We start from the raw sequence: 8,382 nt of genomic DNA on the forward strand, positions 1-8,382 counted from the left end.
TGGCCCATCAATCCAGCCTTTCCAGACCCTCTGCAGAGCCTTCGTGCCCTCCAGCAGATCAACGCCCCCACCCAACTTGGTGTGGTTTGTGAAATTACTGGGAATATTCTCAATCCCCTCATCCAAATAATCACTAAAGATATCCAACAGAACCAGCCAAAACACTGATCCCTGAGGAGCATTGCTAGCAACCAGCTGCTGGCTGGATGTAACATCATTCACCACCATCTCCGGGCCCAGTAATCCAGCCAGCTTTTCACACAGTGAGGAGTTTCACTGTCCAAGTTCAGGACTGCAGGGTATAGCTACTGCACTGAGGGATGCCAGCAAAGACTTCTAATAAGTGGGTTTTTTCTCTTCTACAAGAGGTATCTGAGAGGTTTGTCTAGTTGCCTGAACAATTTATTAATAAAGTGTTTTGTGACAAAATTAACATAAATTGTTCTTGCATTTATTTAATGCTCAGAAAACTCTTCATAAATGTTATTTACTTCACAGGCAATTTCAGTCTGATTAACTAGAGCATCCTTCTTCAGGAGAGCACTTGAGCGTGTCCTCAAGTTCCACTGAATCCAATTATTAGGTTAGTTGAGGGAATCAGTTACAAAGAGAGATTGGGGTGGAACACTGGACAAAGAAAAGCAGGAACTAAATAGCCAAGAAGGACAGAAACAGAATATGGGAGAAAGCCTAAACAAACTCCAAACAAAGCAGAACCAAAGAAAAGGGCTAAAAACCCAGGACTTGAGAATAAATCTGGTGGCCTTGTGCCGCTGTACTTTGGTTGTTGTTGGAATCTGTACCTTACTCTCCAGTAGTTTCAGCACACACAGTAGAAAATGTCTTCTTTACTTCTCTTGCGAGTTTCTTCATGACTCCCACAAAATTCTTTATTTTATACAACTTTCCCTACAAAACTCTTTAAATAAACATGTTAGTAACATAGCACAAAGACATTTGTAACCTGAATTAAGTACTTGTGTTTCATCCAAATTTAAAGACATTAATGTAGTATGTATTAACTAATTAGTGAAAAAACTTAAATAACGGTTATAGGCAAATGCAACAGCAATGGATTTGCAAGGACATAATGAATACTCATGGGGAAAAATCTATGACAATGAATTAAGCACATGATTAAGTAATGATTTGGTTGATTTGCTCCATTTAGCACGCCCTGCTACTATGATAACAGAAGTAAGAGGTGCTTACACTATATAATTTACTCAATGAATTTGTCTGTCATGTGAATAAAGAAACAATAAATCAAGGGGTGTGACACAAAAAAACGCTCAGGTTCATTCCCTTTGCTCTCGCTTTAAGCACCTGTAACCTCTTCCTGCCACAGGTCATTTCTTCCCATGACTGAACAACCAGACCAGAGCATGTGCAGGGATAGAGGCTAGATAACTAACCAAAGACCTATTTTGGAGTTCAGCCCGTGCTCCTACATGACCGAACTTAAACATTTTTTCAAGACTTGCATGGCATACCTGTTCAAGAAAAAGACATAAAAATAATGATCCTATTGAGAACAAATTTTTATATTATTCAAATTATGCCAATATTACCTGAGAATACAGTTATCTTTTCCTCCCATCCGTTGTCCATCTTTACTTCCCTGTTACCTGCCTTTCTCTCCTCCTCTCCATTCCTAGGAAAAAAATGCAGGGAGAAAGGCCTTTGCTGTGGTATCAGTATGACATGGCATCTGCTTGTGTTTAAGTTCAGACTTTACTATAGGTGTGGATGTTGGATTTCAGTGGGAGGAACCAGCACATAAAGTGTTGTGCTGGTTTTATCCCAGGGTTTGCAAGGTTCAAAGGAGAAGCTGTTGGTTTTTCTCCTCTGGGATCCCTGACTCCTTATGTTTATCTGAGAGTTAGGGTGTCTCAGAAAGGGATTTCAAAGATTAGGATGCTAAAGAGGGACTGTCTGGAGGTGGCTCAAAGGAAAACTGAGAAGACAGTATATCCTAATCTTTCTTCAACCACTTCTTTGGGCTTCACGCAGGTTTACAGTGAGAAATGTTTTCTCCAGAATAAAAATTCTGGGTGGGTTGCTGCTAACAGCATTTTTTTCCCCAGGAGACTCTGCAGGTCTCATGCTTCTAGCACACCTTGTCAATTTTTCCCTCTGATGAGAGCTACTTCTTCCTTACTGGTAGCATTTATATGCACTGGTTTTGCATTCCAGCAGAGAGAGCACTCAATGGCTAAGCACTTAAATGGCATATCCAGCACAGGAACAAAAAATTTCATATGTAAGTTTTGATGTGCCTACTTACCCAGCTTTGCCCACAGACACTTTGGATAGAGAACTGAGCAATCCATTAGAGATCAGCTCTTTCCAGACCTTTCTCAGCATGTAGACACTTGTATTTTTAACGAATTTGAGAATACACTAGAACAACTTCCCTGCCCATCACCTTCGCAATATCAAAGTGATGGCCACTTATTTTCATGTGATTCTATTCATATCCCAGAAAAGACTAATGGCTTGTATTTTAGAATGCAGCTTATTGACAACAATGTATGGAAATAAGGGCAAGATAAAACATGCATCATGTAGGAACTGATTGAAAAAGATCTGATGGGTGCCATGATATGTAAGTGGCCACAAGTTTGATAACTAAATATATTCCAGAAGCAACAATATTGGCATCTTAGCTAAAATTATTAAAGCCCAAGATGTTGTTAGGATCCTAGGCTCTTAAAATTACAGGAAAAGATGCTTCCAGTTAGAGAAATTAAGCAGATTTAACAATTACCCTCCTTGTGCTGTTACATTCATAAACAGTTATAATATTTTCTTAAATTCAGGGATAGAATTCACCACAGTTGTTCTCCAAAGGTGGCATTTATTGTAATCTTATATGACAAATCTAAAACATAGTAAAAGGCCTTAAAATAATGCCAGCTGTGCCAGTTCCCAGGCACAGCTTGGAGCCACACAGAGAGAATGGAAACACTTCTCAAATACCTCTATGTATAAACACCTCTGTGACCCCAGGGAATCTGGCAGGGGTATGCTTCTGCATTCCTAAGGCATCCCAGCTTCTCGACCTTCAGCTGTCAATGTACAAAGCAGAGCTTACACACACCCTGTCTCCAAAGCACTGCTGTGCTTTATAGCTCACAATGAATCACATAGCACAGATGCAATGTTGTTTAGAGGAGCTGGAGGTTTAGAAAAAACACAAGCACAACTTCCAGCCTGAACTGACAGAGGTAATCCATTTCCATAAAAGCAAAGACTGTTATTAAGGAGGATAAATAGAGGAATCATAGTCAAATGCATGGTAAAAAAAAGAGGCTGGTATATTGCAGTAGCAAAAATAATTCAGACAGGCCCAGATTTGTGCAAATAATCAGGCCTGTTTAACTTCCAGCTGGACACTTGTACCCTTACAAATTATCTCTTTGAGGCCCATATCAACACCACTGTAACACCTAGTCATAAAGCTGCCGTAGAATTCCAAGGATGGTTGTGTCCCTGGAAAAAAATAGCCTTCCTATTGCTGGAATTGTGTCCATACAACCCACACAGCATTTGGGCCTCTTCAGCTGAGTCCAGTTCCCTTCAGGGCCAATTCTGTAGGCATTCTAACTCATCTATTCCATCTCCATGTACATTACCTGGTGCTAAGGCTTCCTGCATGTATAGGTTCCTTAAACAAGGGTTCCAAAAACACTGTGAAAAACATGCAGGAAATTATCTCCTGAACCAGCAATGGAATCATACATCTCTTATCTTCAGATCCTGGACAGACTCCTGAAGCAAAATACCTTCTACTATGCTTCAAGGGATCCCACAGGTCTTTTCCTCTGCTATGGCCCACTGGCTGTGGTTACACACAGGTTGGTTACACACATAGGTTTTTTATGTCAGCTGGGAGCTGACACCTATATACATGTTGTAAAACAGGCAGAAGACACTCAATGTCTTTTATGGGCAAGTGCTCTAATCATTAGCCTTGTAAAGGAAGGATGTAACAACACCTCCATCTGCAATCATTAAAAGAAAAAATCAACAAAAACAAAACAAAACAAAAAACCAAATGAAACCACCAAACACCAAAAAAAAACCCCAGTAGATAAAACACCAGGGAGCTCCGAGTTGTTTGTGTCATTTTGGCAGGCTCTCCCATGCTGTGAACGATACTTCAGAGTAGCTTTTTATTCAGCTTCTTGTTATCTGAAAAAGAAAACACTTCAATGCATTTTTAATGAATTTCCTGTAGTTTGAAACGAAATTTTCTCAGCTGAGAAAGTAAAAATCTCCACAGAACAAACAGAAAATGTCTTTTAAGAAAAATAGCTAAAATTGCAATAAATACAGGGAGTACATCTGGACACACTGCCCATCCTAGAATGCCTTTGGCAATTTGCCCCAATAGCTTCGCACCTTCTAGGTCTCCAGCAAGTTTCCTTTCACACTATCCATCAGAGCTGACACATAAATTCCATCCAAAGGCTTTCATCAGCATTAAAGCACTTCAGCAATACAGGTAAGTTCTCTATTCCTCTTAGAGACCCTCCAGCACATTTGAAAAACAAGCCTTTGATCTATAATTTCTCTAAATTTTGCTGGCTTAATCACATCAACTCACACCTTCATCTTCGCTTTCCTAATAGCATGAGGGTGCTACCAGCTCCTTCCTGCACTCAGACTGGGACTACCCTTCACCTTGTATTTTGAATATTTCTTCCAGGCTCACTTGGCTGTGCTGAAGTTGATGCAACTTCTGTCTCTCTGTGCCTGCACTGGCTGCCCTCCTGACATGACAATTGCTAGCATAAGCTATGAAATGTCACATGAGCTACAGCCAGCCTTTTCCCAGATGCTTCTTCACTTTTATCTAGAGCTGTCATCTTGCTGGTTTCCTGGAAAAATTTAGTGTTACCATCTCAGACCACTGGACAGGCTGAGCAGGTTTTACCTTTGTATACATACCAGGTCAGAGGCTGTTCAGTAGATGAACACTGATATTCGGCATTTGTGACCGAATGCTGAATTTGGTCCATTCCATTTTGGTCCAATTTCAGCATTTATACCATAGTTAATTGTGTCTTCTCCAGGGCCATTCCAAAAGAGCATCCAAATACAAATTTGAGAATATAAACTTGAGACTCAACCCTGCAGAAAGGAAGAAGGGAAGAGGGCAGAAGGCAGTGGTAGGCAAAAAGCCAGAACCTGACTTCCACAACCGAGTCCTCCTCAGCAGTGCTGTTCTCCTAAGAGAAGTACTAAGTACTACATATAAAAGTAAATATATTAGAATGGGAATTGAGAGCACCTTTTCCCAGCTCAGTATCAAATATTTCATGGGCCCACAGTAAGGCCAATCAGACAGAAAACACAGGCTCAATTCCCTTAAACTCAGACTGAAAATATATAAAACAGAAGTCTCATGCTCCTAACTACCAGAAATGGATCTAGTGCTCTTAAGAAGCACTAATCACACCCAGTACACAAAGAGGTATTAAAAATTAATTTAGGAGCTGATTTTCACCAGCCCAGGTAAAGTTAAGTTCCTGATAATTTTCAGCCTTCAGGTCGAATTCCTCTTATACTACCAGCAGCCATAGTTCTAAATTACATAAAACCTGACCCCAGCATCCACTGAAACTCTCCTTAGATGCTAAACAGGCCTTGCCATAGCCTAACAGCAGAAATCCCCATCTAATCAATGCAAGTGACGTGAGTAAAATGTGACATGTGGGGTAGGTAGTACCACGCCATGTAGCATTAAGTGGCAGCAGCAGCGTGTATGACTAATCTGTGCTACAGGCTTAGAAATGACAGCCACAGAAGCTAGGAGAAAGGGCTGTAGTCTCCCAAATCTATGATCTAGCTGTGGTTGTCAAACATAGCAGATTTCTTGGCATCAACATCTGTCCCTGAAGCAAGCAGCAATTACAGCACTTTGCAGCACTGCAAGCCATTCTGACAGCTTTCAGCTCAGCAAAGAGGTTTGATGGTCCTGGCCACACTTAGCAAAATAAACTAGGATTCCCCACTCCCAGCTTTGCATGGGCCATTACTCATACCAAAATGATTTCTCCATACATGCCTCTATACACATATTTTTTGCAAGCTATAGTTCATTTTTGCTGAAACACCATTTTTACAAGTCTGTGGCTCCTAATGTACAGAAGCTTTGCCAGGACCAAGCAAAGAATAATAGAAAATCATTTTAGGTCATGTTAAGAAATAGAGCAGCTGATGAATGGCCTGTTGGCAGGTAAGGCAAGAAGGAAGTGCTCTCTTAGATTACCTCACGGGAATAAAAAATAAATAAATTAGATAATAAATTGAGTGTTGCTAATCTGTGTATTATTTGTTTCTGCTGCTGTGAGAGAGGCAAGGTAATTCATGTAGCTTTTAGCTTGTTGACATAGTGAGATACATCATGGCAATGATACATCAGTAGACTGGTCTGTCATCTTAATAAATAATAAAGCAGATTAACATTCATCATATTGCTCATGAAACCCATCCCTTTATCTGTTCATATCTGAAACATCAGGTTGCTGGAACCATTTAGCTAGCATCAATGTTGCAGCAATCATTTCAGGAGAATCCATATAAAGAGGTTTACTGTACTCCTTTCTCTTTCTGCTTCAGGCCACAATTAGAAAGACAACTGTTTAAGAACTCTCACAATTGTATTTTATTTGACATCAGCAATACACTGGAGTATAATAGGAACAATTTTTTTTGCACAATCTTTCTTGCAAGATGGATTTATTTTCCAAATACATAGATGTTCATAATACAGGAAGGTAACAGTTAAGCTGCACAATAGCAAAACAAGTTGACAGCTATCAAACCACCTTTTAAGTTTGTTAGTATAGTCAGGTGACCAGCATTGAACATATCATTCAAATAATTTAGTTAACCTCTGATTTTTCAAATATTCCCAGCCACATTGTTCCATGCAACTAAAATGTGCACCAAGAATAGTGTAAAAGAATTCAACAAAAGGCTTCCCTTGCTTTGATTTCCTTTCAGTTTTTCCCCATGTATGAGCCAATACAAAGGGATAAACATCAGAATTTGGAATGGCACAGGAATTCTTGCAACATGCATCTAGGTCAGCCACATATTGCAGAAGTAGTAAGTTATTGACAGAGAAGATAGGACTTTCCTACAGGGGGTGTTTGAAAAGCATTTTTACTAGGCTTGCTTTAAGTGTATTTTCTGCATGCCACTACTTTTACAGAAAAAAAATATAAAAGTACTTCCAAAAGCTTCATATTTTTCACTGGGAGTCTTCCTTGCAATGTCTAAGCCTAAGTCCAATGTTTTGGTTGCAATGGACAAGGCTTCTCAGGAAAAGAAAAGCTTACGGTAAAACAAAATATCAGTAAATACCACCTTTTCTTTTAACTTCATTTTCAGCTTAAAATTACACAATAAATATGACATGTAGCAGCTGCTACACATCACATATAAATTCTTTTTTGGTTTTTTTTTTTTTTTGGTTCCTCAGTTGGTACACAGGTCTTAAACTTCAAATTAGCAGAGAAGTGGATATCTCCCAGTCTGCCCCTCAACTCTGAATTTCTGAGTAGAAAGAGTGAGAGAAAGGATGCTCTCCACCATTTGTTAGACTGACTGATTTTAACAGCTCACTGAAGTGCCCCAGCAGTTTGGAATATCAGGACTGGCAGAGTGCAAGGGTGGTAGGTAAAGGTGAGAAGAAAAAGGTACCCAGGGCAACTTCTAGGTGCCTTATTTACTTACTACCAGCAAGTCAATACTGTGTTTGCAGATGGACTTTTAACACACTGTCTCTGCTCTGGATGCTGACTAGTGATGCAGCCCAGAGCACAAGTTAGTCATCCAGAAAATTAGAAACCTGAAAACTTTTGTCTGTTCTACAACTGATCTGTATCTCAAGCAGCCAAAGTTGCTTTTTGCCACTGTGCTAGCACTGGATCTTGAAGCCCACCCTTAAGTCCTTACCCACCATTCCTTAGGACTCCAGCCCTGCTCACACTGTGCCTTACTGCTTGACTGCCAGGGTTTATCTGCCCCTGGCATGGATGCACACCCTCTCCCTGCCCAGATTCTGCTCTCCACCTGGTGGTGGAGATGTGATGCATAGAGAGCCTGTGGCCAAAGGGAAGGCATGGGAATCCCACACCATCCCAGAAAGTGCTGCTCCTCACCTCAGCCACACAGCAAGAGAGCAAAGTCAGGGACACAACATGAACAAACCAAAACAGTGCAAACGTAGCAGAACATGCCAAAGATTGGTTTAGATTGTTCATTTTGTAAGTTTAAAACAGCTAATGAGAAGCCCTTAAACCTAATTCAAATCTAATATCTTACCTCAGGAAAATGCCTCAGCTGTTCTTATCCAGAACTGGA

This window comes from Geospiza fortis, unplaced genomic scaffold, assembly GCF_000277835.1.
Source record: "Geospiza fortis unplaced genomic scaffold, GeoFor_1.0 scaffold40, whole genome shotgun sequence".
In the NCBI taxonomy this organism is placed as follows: Eukaryota; Metazoa; Chordata; class Aves; order Passeriformes; family Thraupidae; genus Geospiza; species Geospiza fortis.